Source organism: Balaenoptera acutorostrata, chromosome 4, assembly GCF_949987535.1.
Source record: "Balaenoptera acutorostrata chromosome 4, mBalAcu1.1, whole genome shotgun sequence".
Classification (NCBI taxonomy): Eukaryota; Metazoa; Chordata; class Mammalia; order Artiodactyla; family Balaenopteridae; genus Balaenoptera; species Balaenoptera acutorostrata.
The window spans coordinates 71,390,751-71,407,240 of NC_080067.1; the positions used below are offsets into that span (position 1 = coordinate 71,390,751).

The 16,490-nt window shown below is 39.8% G+C and overlaps 1 protein-coding gene across 4 annotated transcripts in view; it reads left to right on the forward strand.

Annotated features, from left to right (window-relative positions):
- The window catches only part of LPP (LIM domain containing preferred translocation partner in lipoma), a 711,048-nt gene that overhangs the window by 145,087 nt on the left and 549,471 nt on the right, over window positions 1-16,490 (forward strand). The window lies entirely within an intron of this gene.

Sequence of the window (16,490 nt, forward strand, 5' to 3'; positions counted from 1 at the left end):
TCATATCTTCCCTATTTTTTTTTTTTTTTTTTTTTTAAAGGATTTTCTTATTTATTTATTTATTTATTTATTTATTTATTTATTTATTTTTGGCTGTGTTGGGTCTTCGGTTCGTGCGAGGGCTTTCTCCAGTTGCGGCAAGCGGGGGCCACTCTTCATCGCGGTGCGGGGACCGCTCTTCATCGCGGTGCGCGGGCCTTTCTCTATCGCGGCCCCTCCCGTCGCGGGGCACAGGCTCCAGTCGCGCAGGCTCAGCAATTGTGGCTCACGGGCCCAGCTGCTCCGTGGCATGTGGGATCTTCCCAGACCAGGGCTCGAACCCGTGTCCCCTGCATTAGCAGGCAGATTCTCAACCACTGCGCCACCAGGGAAGCCCCCCTATTTTTTTTTTTTTAACAATTTTTTTTTTTTTTACTAGCAGCCTTTTATTTATTTATTTATTTTAAATTTATTTTATTTATTTATTTATTTATTTTTGGCTGTGCTGGGTCTTCGGTTCGTGCGAGGGCTTTCTCTAGTTGCGGCAAGTGGGGGCCACTCTTCATCGCGGTGCGGGGACCGCTCTTCATCGCCGTGCGCGGGCCTTTCACTATCGCGGCCCCTCCCGTTGCGGGGCACAGGCTCCAGACGCGCAGGCTCAGCAGCTGTGGCTCACGGGCCCAGCTGCTCCGTGGCATGTGGGATCTTCCCAGACCAGGGCTTGAACCCGTGTCTCCTGCATTAGCAGGCAGATTCTCAACCACTGCGCCACCAGGGAAGCCCATATCTTCCCTATTTTAAAACTGCAGAGCTGGGCTTCCCTGGTGGCACAGTGGTTAAGAATCTGCATGCCAATGCAGGGGACACGGGTTCGATCCCTGGTCTGTGAAGATCCCACATGCTGTAGAGCAGCTAAGCTCGTGAGCCACAACTACTGAGCCTGTACTCTAGAGCCCTCGAGCCACAACTACTGAAGTCTGTGCACCACAACTACTGAAGCCCGCACACCTAGAGCCCATGCTCCGCAGCAAGAGAAGCCACTGCAAAGAGAAGCCTGCGTGCCGCAACGAAGAGTAGCCCCCGCTCGCCACAACTAGAGAAAGCCCGTGCACAGCAACAAAGACCCAATGCAGCCAAAAAAGAAAAAAAAAACCCAAAACTGCAGAGTTGATCTTACCACCTTACTGGGGAGCACCTCGGCCATAAATTCTAATGGAAAAAACTTATCTGATGAATGGAGCAGGAAGGCATCACAGCAGTGCTGGTGAGCCATCCCAAGACCAGCAAGATTTGAGCAGAGGTGCTTCTTTGATGCTGCTGACTCGAAGCCTCCCTCAGTATCCTGTCATCTTAAGCAGCTTTCGAATCCTTGTCTCAGATTTCTTTATCTAGGTCAGACCGTGTCTTTTAAAAAAGTTGTGCCTGGACATGCCCTTCATAGATTGGACTGGTCCCATTAGGATAATTGGCTTTATATGCTTTGAAAATGGCAACAGTGGGACATTTTGTCATTCTTGAACAGTATTCCCTTCCCACTCTGGGGTGAGGTGTTAGGGAGCCCAGGTATGCTTATATGTGTAGTTTTTTGTTTTTTTAATAGAATGTTGACACTTTGGGGTTGGGAGGAAAGCAAAACAAGGTTGGAGCCCCTTTAGAAAAAAATCCCTGCAAAAGAAAACTCTTTTCCTGAGATAAATGAATGGACCTTGTAAAGAAGGTGATAATGTACCAGGACACCTTGAGTTGGGTCTGCTCTGTCCCATTTTGCTAAATGAGCTTGACTGCTCGCTGTCGGTGGGGATCCTTGACCCCATCACTCTGAATTGTTGAATAGATCAGATGAGCTACTAATGCATATGAAAATACTATGTAAACAGGAAAATCAAACAAACCCTTCCTATTTGTTACCTTAGCACAGCTGCTGGACATTTTCCTAAAACAAAATAAACCTTTCTTTTTCAGATATAAAAGTTATATACACTCATTTTAGAAATTTAAAGTTCACAAAAGTACGAAGAAGATAATTAAAACCCCCATAACCCATCATCCAGAGATAACCAGCGTTCTATTTTACACATATAACCACTCTATTCTTTTTTAAAGAGGGGTCATGTTACACATGTTTAGTTGTATATGTTTCCTTTACGTAATATTTTAGTGTAAACATTTTCCTGTGTCATTAAACGTTCTTCAAAAGTACATATTTTAATCACTGCGTGATATTGCGTTATGTGAGTGCTGTGTTTGCATTTATTGTGATATATTTGACCATTGTTTCTATTATTAAGTGCTGACTGTTTATCAAGAAGAAAACTTGCTTTAAAACAAGGCAGGGGCCCTTGACACTGTTTTTACAGTAGAGGAATTTGACGTATTTTACTTCATCCTATAGTAATATATATTGGGCTGGAGTTTAGCAGTACTTTTAGTTATGATCTCAGTTTTAAGGTAAAATTACACCTGTGAATTGTGAATTTAGAGAAAATTCTGACAGTAACAAAATCTATTAGGCCATGTTCTCTTAATTAACATAACATTAATTAGAGAAACATTGAAACATAGTAAGGGAAGTCTCATGAATGTACTGCATTAGAAAAGTTGCTTGATGCCTTCTGGAAGAATTTTTATTTTCTCTTACTAGGAGGATATGGTCAATTTGTTTTGCCCAAAGGGTTCAATTTCCATTGCTGGGCAGATACATAATACTATGGTTACCACATATTTGAATATGATGATGTAATGATGAGGAGAAACCTTTGGATAGTCTTAAAAATGGAGATTTAAGGAGCAGTGGGCTAGAGAGGGAATTGTGCTAGTATTTCAGTCCTGAGATTGAGCTTTTTTTGTCATAGATTTATCTCTTTGCCTCTCTTTAGGAATTTCTACATGTCTGTGTGGCATCTTGTCATCTACATTTGCCTGACTTCCATGCCCCCACCCATCCATCCTTCCGCTTATCCATCCAATCATCCATCTAATCATCTCTCCCCTGGCCATTTTATCTACCCACTCACTTATCTCTCTCCGTCTCCATCGCTCATCTTTATGCATATCTGTACAGTGAAGGGTGACTATTTTGATGGAAGCACATGCATTTCTTTGTTACATTTTACAAAGGGGATCGCAGGAATCAAGGGCGCAAGAACCAGAAAGTGAAAATGACTAGAACTTGAACATTTTTGTTTCACCTTGAAATCAGAGGGGATGTTCAAAACTGACCTGATTACCTATTCTATGATGCTCATCAGGACGGTCTTAGTATATTGCATTTCGGGGAATGTTGTTTCAAGTAATAGTTTGCTAGAAATCAGTCACCAAGAGATAGACTAAACAAGAGCTATATTATAGCTTTTGAGTAGTAAATTCAGAGGGGAACAGAATTTTCTTGAGTTTGGATTAAAAGTCAGAGATGTGCAAATGACATCTTTCCAAATTTATTGCCTTAATAAATGTATTGTAACATTTTTAGGGAATTTAGATATATCAAACAAGGGTATTTTTGAGGTGTAGGGGCCTGTGTTGAACTTGTTAATGGAAAGAAAGGAACCAACTGTTACTGAAAACCTATTTTCTTCTCATTCTAAGAAAGCTGCTTTGCACTTAACTATCTTCTTCAATTCTCACATCAACCCTGTGATGTAACTTGTATTATTCCCATTATGTAGATAAGAGGCAGAGACTTGAAGAAGCTAAACAATTTTCCTAGTTTACATGGTTAACGAGTGGCACAGCTTTCTTGGAATTAAGACTTGTTTGACTCTAAAACTGTTACTCTTTGCAGTAAACCACACTGACACCGTGCTGAAGACTTGTAAAACCTTAGCTGTATATCAGCTCTCCGCTTTAAATTTTATAGTAACTCAGCCTCTGAAAAGGATCCTGCAGTTTTCAGTTCTTTTCTTGAAAGATGAGAGGGTTTGCATATGGACATGATAAAGAAGACAGTTCTGAGGATATGGATATAAGACTGAATCTATAAACTTGACTTATTTGACAGAATGGGGTTTTCCTCATGTGCAGCTCTGTGTTTGTGTTTGATTTAACATGAGTCTTCTTAGTCAGCTTGATCCGAAAGACACAAAGTTCCCATCCACAAGATGCATCTTATGAAGCAGACAAACCAGTGAAATACAATAACAACTCTCCTCAAACTTTTGTAAGCTCTGGAAAGCCAGACATAACGGCTACTGTAATATATTTTGCCAGACCAGCTGGTATGATCACAGGTGGACCTGAAATAGTCATGACTTTTGAAGACACAGCAAATTTATTTAGTTCTTAAATTTTCTATAGGTTTGAAAACTTATCCCCTCTCTTTTTATCATCCTAAACTGTAACATTGCTAGTAACATCCTAGAAATTGTCAATTATTAATTATTAATGTTTTGACATCACTAGGAATGAAGATAGAGAGTAGGTAAAAGAAGCTCTGCAATAGGACCTGCCTTACATGATCTTTTTTTTTTTTTTTTAACATCTTTATTGGAGTATAATTGCTTTACAATGGTGTGTTAGTTTCTGCTTTATAACGAAGTGAATGAGCTATACATATACATATATCCCCATATCTCCTCCCTCTTGTGTCTCCCTCCCACCCTCCCTATCCCACCCCTCTAAGGGGAGGGGTAAGCTGGGATGAAGTGAGAGAGTGGCATGGCCTTACATGATCTTATTTCTCACTTTCCATCCTCAGTTTATTCTCTCAGCGTTTGTTAGTGCCTTCTGTCTACCAGGCACTCTGCTATGTGGCGATATACTAGAACAGGGGTCTTTTTATAAAGGGGCAAGTGGTAAATAGTTTAACGCTGTCGTCTGTGTGGTCTCTGTCACAGCTACTCATTCTGCTATCAGACAATGTGTAAAATACTCAACTCTGCCATAGACAACATGTGAACAACTGAGTGTGGCCATGTTTCAAGTACAACTTTTAACAGAAACATGCAGTGAGCCACATTTGGTCTGTGGGCCACAGTTTGCCAACTCCAGTACTTGAATGCCCATGAAATTGTGAACTTTGTCTTGTTCATTGCGATGTCACTAGTGCCTAGAACAGTGCCTGGTGTGTGGTAGATGCCAAACACTCAATAAATATTTGTTGAGTGAATGAACTAATGAATGAATGAATGAGACTCCTCCTCTGATCTCTAAGAGTTCATAATCCAAGAGAGGAGATAAGAGTACACGTATGAGAGTAGAGGAATCAGGTGGTATTTTAACTGGATCCTGAAGAATAGGTAAATATAAGACACCAGCCAGAGATGGGAGAAGCACACTGCAGGCAGAAGAAACACACACATTGACAAGAAGCAGGTCATTTGTGATGAATAATGAGTACTTTAGATGTATACTGTAATAGGATTTCCCTGACCTGCCTAATCATTGAAATTGTTTGTTATTAATAATATAGGGGCTTCCCTGGTGGCGCAGTGGTTGAGAATCTGCCTGCTAATGCAGGGGACACGGGTTCGAGCCCTGGTCTGGGAAGATCCCACATGCCACGGAGCAGCTGGGCCCGTGAGCCACAACTACTGAGCCTGCGCGTCTGGAGCCTGTGCCCCGCAACGGGAGGGGCCGCGATAGTGAGAGGCCCGCGCACCGCGATGAAGAGCGGTCCCTGCACCGCGATGAAGAGTGGCCCCCACTTGCCGTAACCAGAGAAAGCCCTCGCACGAACCGAAGACCCAACACAGCCAAAAATAAAGAAATAAATAAATAAAGTAGCTATAAAAAAAATTAAAAAAAAAAAAATAATAATATAGATTCCTAGTACCTTCCCTAGAAATTCTGATTTAGTAAGACAAGTTTGGCCAATACTAGCTTATGAATAAAGGTTTGCAAGGAAGTAGTAGTGGGAGATGACACAGGAAAGATACACTGGGGTCATTTCTGATGGGAAATAAAATTTTTACTTTTCCTTCCAAAACAATCAGTATTGACTGATGGCAGCTGGACCTAGATTTGTCCTGTACCTTCTGCCCATAGAATGGAGGGGGAACTCTGGTAGATATCCACCGTAATTATCTGTCCACCTTCATATGTCCCCTACTGATCTTGTAGGAGTACTCTAGCCTTTATGATGGGATGGCATGTAATTTAGTCAGTTGTATAAATTATAATGAAAACATCAAATTCTGTGTAGCTACTAGATTTATTGCTTTTGAATTATTGACTGGCAAACATCTAAGAGGACAAATGGATTCAAACAACACAGTAGAGAACTTGCTTTCTCTTGCTGTAACTCCAATTCAAAAGGTCGTTTAATTGAATGCCCACGTTTGTAGACTGTGACCACTGGGAGGGCCATACGTCTCTTTAATGATGGGGGAAACTGAACTAAAACATAGGCAGTGACTTGCTTAAGTTCTGTCACCAAATTATTGGCAGAACCAGGAGTATAACGCAAATACCAAGCTATTCAACTTAGTTTTCTTGTCATAGTGCGATGCCACATTTATCAGTAAAGGTCCTAATTTACGTAATTTCTCTTCCCCTTGACTCTCATAGCCTTTTGCCCATACCTCTTGTATGCTGCTTATCATCAAGTTATATCCTAATGTCTTCTCTTGGACCCATATCTCATTGTTACCCCAAATAAACACTGAGCTCTGTTTCCCTGGAGAGCTTAACATATTTCCTGGCACTTTAGCATGTATTCAGCAAGTAATTGTAGACTTGAAATATCTTGAGCATCTTTTTCTTTCTTGTGTGTTTTGACGCAAGTTTCTTTGCAGTTATATTGTCAGAAAAGTCAGGCTTTTACAGAATTGCTGAAGTACAAAGATACTTTCTCTTAAATTTCCTTAAAAAAAAAGTTGAATTCCTCATTATGGCTGAGACCTTTCTTAACAGCTCTTTTGATAGTTAAATGTCAGTAACTTCAAAAAAGAAATGTCAGTAAATTATCAGAGAAAGAAATTGCATATTTATTTGGGTAAGATATATTTTAATTGACCACTTAAAGTTTATAGCAAACTCCTGAGAATTTCATATCTTGCACATTTCTCTCAACCGCCAGAGACATTTGTCTCTCCCAGGAGATGGTGAGCATCTTGAATCAAAGCTTTTAAAAAAATTAATCTTTGCATCTCCACAAAGCCTAGCTCTGTAGGTACTCATACTAAGTATACATTTACTTAAAGAAACATGGATAGAAAATGGTCAGTCTTATCTTTACGTATTCACTTAATTCTTTCTTATTTTGCATCTGACTTTGTGCCATGCTTTGTGCATAACATTGGTGGTAGGGCTGCATTGGGGACGGCATAGAAAAGTGAATAGAAGATGGTTCGTTCTCTCAGGGAATTCTAGTTTGGTGGGGATGTTGACATACAACACATAAATATAATGTGATATAGAAATCTTAGATACAAATAACCTGTGCTGGAATCTGGAGGCAGGTTAATTCTGATGAGGTGAATCAAGGGAGGCTTTAGCCAAGAGACATTGTTTGAGATGAACCTGAATGTGTCTCGCTCTTTCATTTTAACCATTGGTTTTGATCTTTGTCAACACGACACATACACACACACCTGTACACACAAGGTGATGGTTTTTGTTTTTTGGCATTTTTTTGCAATCTGTTGGGCTGTAGATATAAGAGTAGAACTGTCTTTACATGGGACAAAAGGTAGGGAGAGGAGCAGGTTTCATCGTGTCATCTGCAGGTTTTGCAACATCCAAAAGACACAGATGGCCTTCGTCATCAATGGCATGGACAGCAAGCAGATTGGCCAGAGAGAGAGTATCCTGTTCCAAACTAATGGTGTTCTTTCCAAGAATTTTCCCATCTAGTTATTGTTCACCTCAGTAGTTAAATTACACTAAATCGTTCCCTGGGTGGAGCGAGCATCGCGTGGTGGAAGAAGTTTCGACTTTGACGTCAGAAGGTTCTGGTTCCATACCTAACTTTGCCATCTATTATTCATGTGACCCAAGACCGTTGCTTATCCTTGCCAAGGTTCGGTTTCCTCATCTTGAAAATGGTCGTAATGGAAAGCACCCCCTGGAGTTGTGGGATTAAAGGAGCTAATGTTTGCCAAGCTCCTATTTCAGTGCCTAGGATATGAGAGGTCATTTGCCTACAGAGTCATGTGAGTTATGGAAAAGAGGGAGCAGAGGATGTGTAAGTTTCATGCTTTTGACACAGACACACTGCACTGGCACAGTTCATAGACAGAGATCCTTGACTGCCACAAAGAAATGCTTCTGGTCCCTTTGCTTGAAACACAAAGCCCTTTTATCTAGCGTTCCTTTTCCCATATTTTGTTTTCCTTTTTTTCGTAGGTAAGATAAAAGTGCAAGCGTGCTGATGAAATGGGACTTGTTCTTGGCCACAGTCTGAGCATGTGTCTTGGGGAGAGAGCGGAAGGGGGTAGTGGGGGACATGGAGAGCTTGAGAGCGCTGTCTCTGAGAAGGGTGGCGCTGCCTGGCACTGATCAGTTATTGCACATAGGAATCCATGGTCAGATTTTTTTTATGTGAAGTGTTTAGGTTTTCAAATGTTGGCAACTCATTCAAATATATTTAAAACATTGCAAGAGATACTTCCTCTTGGAAGGAGAAAAATGCAACTTATGATCTCACTCAGTAACATCAACTTTGGCTCAAAACAACAACAAAGCGCTTTAAAAGTCCACACTGTACATGGCAAACAGAACCCATCTAAGGACCAGCTTTGACCTGCAGCCCTCCAGTTTGCATCTTCTGTGCATATTTTTAACTGTTAAAGGTAACAGTAAGTGATGGCTAACACTTCCTGAGTCCCTTCCATGTCCTAGGCACTCTTCTTTGGACTTTACATATATCAGTTAATTCCTTTTTTTTTTTTTAATTTATTTTTATTTTTGGTTGCATTGGGTCTTCGTTCCTGCGTGTGGGCTTTCTCTAGCTGCGGCGAGCGGGGGCTACTCTTTGTTGCGGTGCGTGGGCTTCTCATGGTAGTGGCTTCTCTTGTTGCAGAGCATGGGCCCTAGGCATGTGGGCTTCAGTAGTTGTGGCACGTGGGCTCAGTAGTTGTGGCGCACGGGCTTAGTTGCTCCGCGGCACATGGGATCTTCCTGGACCAGGGCTCGAACCCGTGTCCCCTGCATTGGCAGACGGATTCTTAACCACTGTGCCACCAGGGCAGCCCCTCAGTTAATTCTTACAGTAACCCAGAGGTACTGTTACTATTATTATCCCAATTTATAGGTAAGGACATTGAAGCTCAGAGAGATTAAGTATCTTTCCTGAGATCACACAGATCATATGTAACCGGTGAGTTTCAAACCCAGGCCTGTTCATTTTCAAAACCAAGCATGCCAGTGGTTCTCAACTTGATTGTGTGTTAGAATCACTGGAGTACCCTTAAAATACTCTTTCCCAAGCCTACCTCCAAGCTAATTAAATCAGAATATCTGGGGTTGGGACCCAGGCATGGGTATTTTTTAAAAAGCTCCAAATCGGTGATTAGAGGTAGAAGCAATATAGATAACAGCCTCTCTCTCCACATGAGGCACTCCTGATCTTCTGTACCCTGTTTTATTTTTCTTTAGAGCATTAATTACTCTCTGAAAGTTATGTGTTCATTTACCTGTTTGTGAATTTTTTGCCTTTACCACTGGGATGTCAGCTCCATGAGGGCAGGAATTTAGTTGGGTTTTTTTTTGCTGTATCCCCACCATCTAGATTAGCGCCTGACACATAGTAGGTACTTAGTAAATATTAATTTGAATGAATAATCAGTCCTTCATTATGGGGTACCTACATTCTAGTGAAGAAGACAGATGCATATTTGGTTCTATGAGAGAAGCTGATAACAGTGACGGTCATGCCGACTTCACTGAGACTTGGAATACTGTTGTTTATCGCTTGCATGTTGTTAGGATAAATTGTCTTGACATATACTGAATGGACTGTGGGGCATTTTTGCTCACCTGCTGTGCTGGACTGGATCCCTTCTCTGTGTGTGTGTGTGTAAGTGTAAACTGAGCCACAGGTAACACACTCACCTTACCCTGTTTGGGTACAGTGTTTTAGTGAGACAGCTAGGGATTACAAGCAGGGCATTCTGAGTTTTTTTTACCCAAAGATCAGGCCATAGAACAGGTTCAGGACTGATGGTAGAGGTTTACCCAGTCTACAGGGAATTCAGATATTTTCTTCTCTTTCTAGGAAAGCCAACTTCTGTAGGTCACTCTGCTCCCACCACCTATAGCAGTAGTTCTCAGCCTTTATTCATCACAGACTCTTACGATAGATAATATTCCTATAACAGAACACCATGGGCTGTGACCCACAGAAGGCAGGCTGAGATTACATGGAATAACTAGAGACCTAACTATAGCTCTGCCTCTTGTTCTTCCATTTAAGAGAGTCAGTGGGAGTGTGCTCGACAACGTCATAGGGATAAACCTTGATAGAGCACCAGTTTCTAAATAAAAACAATTCATTTGGAACTTTAGGACTTTAACAATGACGAGTAACAAATTGCTTGTGACACATCTGACAACTGAAGGACCTCGGGTGACAGTGAAAACACTTAACCGCTGGTGTGGCCCAGGCACTGAACCACCAAAACCGAGCCTGACAGAAACAGTTGTGCCATCAAGTACAGCCTTGCTAATGGAGTCAGAGCCTGTCATGACAAAGCAGCCAGGAGCCAGCGATGTACACAGGATGGAGGGAGACTCTGGGCTGCTCTCCCCAGGCGGGGTGGGGAGTGGAAGAGATCTTGTTTCCCAAAGATAAAACTTGGGTTGAGGCCCTGTTCTTGCTAGTTCTTGCTGGAAGCTTCTGGGCAATTCACTTGCCCTTTCTGAGCCTAAGTTTCTTCTAATACAAAGTGAAGGAGCATAATTTTGGCGACCCCTCATTTCCTAGGCTTGATAGGATGGGAAATACGCCCCCGTGCGAGACAAATCACCATAACCAAGGTAAGGAAGATGAGGAAGGGAGCGACGACAGCAGTGTTTTTTCTCCTCTCGTAGAATGATGATCCCTGCCTTCTCTGTCCAAATGTAGCCAAAAGTGAAGGTTGAGAGGACTTTGGGGGAAAGGGGAGGAAAGCAAAGGCGGGACTGGACTTCCTTCTGTGCTTCTCCAGAAGAGTTATGTTCTGTGGAGTCCAAAGATACAATTTGGGCAATCTGTTTCATAGTTAAGATTGTTAAACGCAATAAACTGGGTCTGAATAGGCTCATGCCTCTAGGATATTCATGAAAAGTGCCATGTCTGAGGTGGCCTGGTTGTTTTGAAAATGGGCTGATTTTGACCAAGGGGAAAAATTGGGATTCGTTTACTGTAAGTTGCAAGTAAGAAACAACAGAAAGTTGAATATTAGAAGAACTTGGCTATCGCAAAAACCACACACTTTCACATCAGTAAAACATGGAGTTCTGATCTGAGTGGAATATGAAACTCCTTGCAGACCACAGAGAGTAAAAAGGAGTACTTTTGTTTCATTATTAATACCGTTGTCCTTATTTCTCTAAATGAGAATTGATAGCAACCATAATAGAATCTTTCTCAAAGACCCAACACAGAAAGAAAAATAAAACAAAATAAACAAATAAAAACCTCACCACCACCATCACCACTAACAAACCCCAGTGCGCAGAGGATGCGTGGTCTCTAAACTAGCCATTTTTAGGTCATCACATTCTAGGGGAAGGGGCCTGCATTTCTTAAAACTATTTTTTTTCTTTTTTTCCCTTTTCTGGAGGACTGGCAAAGTTGGCCTTTTATGACGCTGCAAGAAGGGTAATTTTGTCCTTTAATGTGCTTGGGCATCCTGACACAGATGACTTTGTGTGTATTGGGACTATTCAAGTTCACTAGGAGAGAGAGGCCAGAGATGCTGGATTGAGGGGTGTGCTAGAGAGTAAAAAGGGAGCTCTCTGGAGGAAAAACAAAGCACCCTTTAAAAATGAGAGACCAGTGAAATTGAGGGAAAGAGGCCCATTCCTTGCCAACACATGACATGTGGTGAAACGTCTATGGAATGGAGGTCAGGGACTTGAGTGTTCGTCCCTTGGGGCTGCCACTTAACCACAGCTGGCCTCTGCTCATTTCTCACTGAAATGTGGGAGTTGAAATAGATGTTTTCCAGTCATTCTCCTGAGTGGTATTTAAAATTGGTGATTATTTATTCAACTCTTGCTTCATGGGGACTTGGGGTGTCGTGGCCGTGGGAAGGGAAGCTGAGGCCAGGGGTTGGGGGGGTGGGTGTTTGGTTGAATGGATGTGGTTGAGCAGAACAGCACTAGAAAGATTATTATTATTATCGTTATTATTAATTCAGGAATAGTCCTTATAGTACGGGGAGCTAACGTTTATTGAACATATATTCCTTGCCAGACCTTGGGCTAAGAGCTTTATACTTGTTATCTTATTTAGTTTTCACCACAGCTCTGTTGAGGTGTGAATCTTAGCTTTCTGTTTCACAGCTGTGGAAACTGAGGTATTGCAAGAATAAAGAACTTCCCCAAAGTCAAAGCTATTAAGTAGCTGCTTTAGGCTTCAAACCCTGACACCTTTGTCATTCTCATTCCGCTATACCCTGTTCAGTTGCAGAGTTTGAAGGTTGCTGGCCATCTAGCAGGCTTCCTTCCCCTCCATTTGAAGTTCTCACTGACGCATTGTTGGTCAGACTTTCTCTAAAGAAAACTAAAAATTAATCTGAGGAATCAACACAAAAAGATAGTACACAATTAAAAAGTTACAAAAATGCATGTAATGAAAAGCAAGTCTTACTCTTATCAATGTCTTATCTCTCGACTCTGCCCGCTCTTTCATCCCCCTAAGAGGCAGGCATTGTTATCGGTTCCTTATATCCCTTTGTAGAAATAAACTGGGTATAAACAAGCATATATAAGTATTTTATATTCCTTTATATCCCAGTGTATATAGAATATTTACACAAAGGGGAGCATACTACACTCATTATTTGGCATCTTGCTTTTTTCATATAATCATACATCTAGATGATTTCTATATCAGTATCTTGTGTCTGGTATCTTGTAGATTTAATTTACATTTCTGTTGTTTAGTGATTTTGGGGCATCATTTTAAATAGACTATCCCCATTTGTATTTCCTTTTTTGTGAACTGCCCTTTGCCTCCCTCTCTATTGTATTGTTGGATTTTTTGCTTATTGATTTATTACAGTTAAGAAAATGAACCCTTAGTCTGTGATAGGAGGAGCAATACCCTGCCATTTTGCATTTGTCTTCTGAACTTGCAGATCAAAATTTAAATATATATATAGTCAGTTCAATCTTTTGGTTTTATGGCTTTTGGGTTTTGTGTAACACTTTGAAATGCCTTTTCCACTTCATTTAAAAAAATCTTCTAATTTTCCTTCTAGTTGTTTCATCTGGTCTCTCTCTCTCTCTGTCTCTCATCACCAATTCATTGAAATTACATTTTGGTAAAAGATGTGAGGTAGGGATCCATTTTTATATTTTTTCAGACCCACCTGTCCAAAAGCTATTTATTGAATAGTCCATCTTTTCCACACTGATTTGAAAAGCCACCTTTATTATATATTAAATACTTTAATGCTTAAGTACTTAAATATTTAATACTTAGGAATTTGCCTCATTTGAGGGCCTTTTGTTCCATTCATCTGTCACTTCATGCATCATTATCAATTACTGTAGCTGTGTAATGTTTTATTATCTGATGGTGCTACTTCACTCTCTGATTAGTTCCTTTTTTTCCCAAGTTTTTGTCTTTTAGCACTTGTTTATTTTTTCCATGAACCTTAGAATGAACTTGTCCAGTTTTAAAAGTAATGTCCTGTTGACATTTTTATGGGAGTTGCCCTAAATTTGTTCATTAACTTCATGCATTATGCATTGTAAATTTGTTATTTCTTGTTCTTAGAACACTATGCCTTTGCATTTGTTGAAGTCTTCTTTTATGTCCCTAGGAGCGTTTAAATTTTTCATGTAGACCATGCATGTTTCTTCTAGGTTTGTTTTCTTAGGTATTTTCTGTTTGCTCTAGTTAATGGAATTATTTCTTATATTATACCATCTAACTAATTGTGTGTGTGTATGTGTGTGTGTGTGTGAGTGTGTGTAGCTTCTTGGTTTCAGTATTTTTTCTACACAGTTACTTTACTAAATTCTTTTATTACTTGAATAATAAAATTTTTTTCTAGTTTCTAATTAAGTAATCATATCATCTGCCAATAATTTACCTTTCTCTTTCTAATTTTTATAACTCACAGCTTTTTTCTAATTATATTGTCTACTACCCAGAGAAGAATGAATATAGAATAGCAGTGTTAGTGTTAGAGTGAATGACCTCTTCTTTCTGACTTTAATGGGAGTGCTCATAATGTTCCCTGTTCATTGTGATGTTGGGTTTTGTTTTGAGAAATAGATTGTGTTAAAAACTATCCATCCTTATTCTGAGAGTGTTTTCTTATTTTTTTAAGTGGAGACTCGTTGTTAAATGTTTATCTAATACCTTTTTGGAAACTATGGAAATAATCATACATTGTCTCCTTTTCTCTTTTCTAAGAAAAGAGTTGTTTTTCTCTTTTATCCTATAAATTTGGTGAAATATATAAACACATTCTTCAAACGGGAAATCATGCTAGTGTTCTTGGAATAATATCCACTTTGTAACAGTTTGTGCATTATTTCATTTTATTTTATTTTAGTATTGTTGGAATCTAGATCTCAGTGCTCTATTAAAAATTTTTGCATCAATTTTCATAAATGAGACTATTTCAAAATTATGTTTGTGTATATGTGTGTGTATTTGCATTGTCAGATTCTACTATTAGTATTATGCTTAAATCATCATAAAAATAATTTGGAAGCTTTTCTTTTTCTTTGTTCCTTTTTGAAATAGTTTAAATAACATTTGTATGATCTATTCTTTAAAAGTGTGTTAGAATTCCTCTGTGAAACTGCCTTGACCTGGTGCCTTTTTTAGAGCGGTGGAGGTGTTTGCTTTTTAAAAACTTTTTATTTCTTCTATAGTAATTGGACTGATTTTCTTTTATATCTTTTCCGTGGCCACTTTTGTTAATTGTATTTTAGGAAAGTCTCCTATTTCAAATTTATTTGCATGGAGTTAAATAATTTCTTGTAATTATTTTCATTTCCTCTCTGTTTATGGTTATTTCCACATTATTATTTACAGTTTTGTGGTTTTGTTCTCCCCCCCCCGCTATCCTCTTTTTGATTAGTTTAGAAAAAGTTTTATTATTCATTCAAAACATAGTTCTTGCATTTATTATTGGCTGTACCACTCTTTATTTTCTCTTTAAAATCTTCAATAGTATGTTTCTTCTACTGTGACTAGGTTTATGTTGTCATTTTTCTAATTGAGCTTGACTCTTCATTCACATATTTTCATTTCTGTTTTCTTATTCATATAAATAAGGAATACATTTTTCTTTACAGATTTCTCTAGCTGTATGCCATACATTTTGTTTTCGATTTAGTTATTTGGCTATGTAAAATTTTCTAAAATGCCAGATCCAATTATAATGTAAGCATCACGAGGATAGGAACCTCTCTGTTTATTCATTTTGAGCCTACCATAGCGCCTATCACATAGCAAGTGCTTAAGAAATATTTTTGTATGAATAAATAACCCTATGAAATAATTATGGGATCTGTGGCTTGTTCTCTCCTGTTACTCTAGTTCATTTCTGCCATCTTTGGACATTCTCTCTTGGTATCTACTAATGTGGAGGCATGAGAAAATATTAGACATACTTCACGTTCTGTTTTCAGAGTATGTTATTAGTGGATTTATTTTTAAAGTCTACCAATACAATTTCCCCCCAATCAAATAAACCTGAGTAAAAAGAAGATTAGCCCAGAGAAAATATATTTGAGTAGAATCATAATGTGAGAGCTGATGAGTTATCAGAGATCATGCCCATGATTTTTGCGGACTTGGGTCCTTTGTTCAAGCTAAATCTTGCAGACAGGCCCAAGTCCAGAATGTAAAATGATAAAAACATACCTGCTATAGTAGAGGGGAGGGCACAGAGCCAGGGAAGCCCAAAACCCTACTGCTGGCTGCTTTCCCTCCTGACCTCCTCCCATGTCTCAATTGAAAACCATAGTTTAAGTTCAAAAACTCTCAATTTTCAGCTGAGAATGAAAAACAAAAATGCAAAGAAGGCAAATGATTCATTCAAAGTTACTCAGTGAATTAGAGGCATAACGTGGGACTACAACTCCGGCCTTCTGTCTCTGCATTTAGTGGTATTTCCGGGCTCCCGGGAGGCCTCCTGTACTTTGCACCAGTGTGTGCTTTTTGATGGACCTGATATTTGATGACCTCCCTCGGCAGGCTTAACAATCCTTGCTAAGGCATAGGCAGTTTATTTGCTGATCCCGGAGGGGAAAGCTGTGATTCAGGCTCTGAGGTCTAAGAACTGCAGACATAGTTTCTAGTCTCCTGATGAAATTGCTAATCTGGGTGCCAATGGTGTTTCTGCTGCACGGACACCTACCCACATAGCATGATTAGAAATTATAATGACGACGACGAT